Below are 214 nucleotides of genomic sequence, written 5' to 3' on the forward strand. Positions count from 1 at the left end.
GAGGTGAGCGCACACCCCTGCAGTGTTGAGCAGCCTACTGCAGTTAACCCGTGCCACCCACTCCCATTTTCCATGCCTGTTCAGTTCCAGCCTCAGTTGTGGCTACAGTTATTTACCCTGCTTCTTCAGGCTCCTTGTGCTGGCCCCAGCCCTTCGGCCAGCTGTTCCAACTGCCCACCAAGCGCAGTGCCCCACACTGTCTCACCAGCCCCAT

The sequence above is a fragment of the Eurypyga helias genome, unplaced genomic scaffold, assembly GCF_000690775.1.
Source record: "Eurypyga helias isolate BGI_N326 unplaced genomic scaffold, ASM69077v1 scaffold1551, whole genome shotgun sequence".
Lineage (NCBI taxonomy): Eukaryota > Metazoa > Chordata > Aves > Eurypygiformes > Eurypygidae > Eurypyga > Eurypyga helias.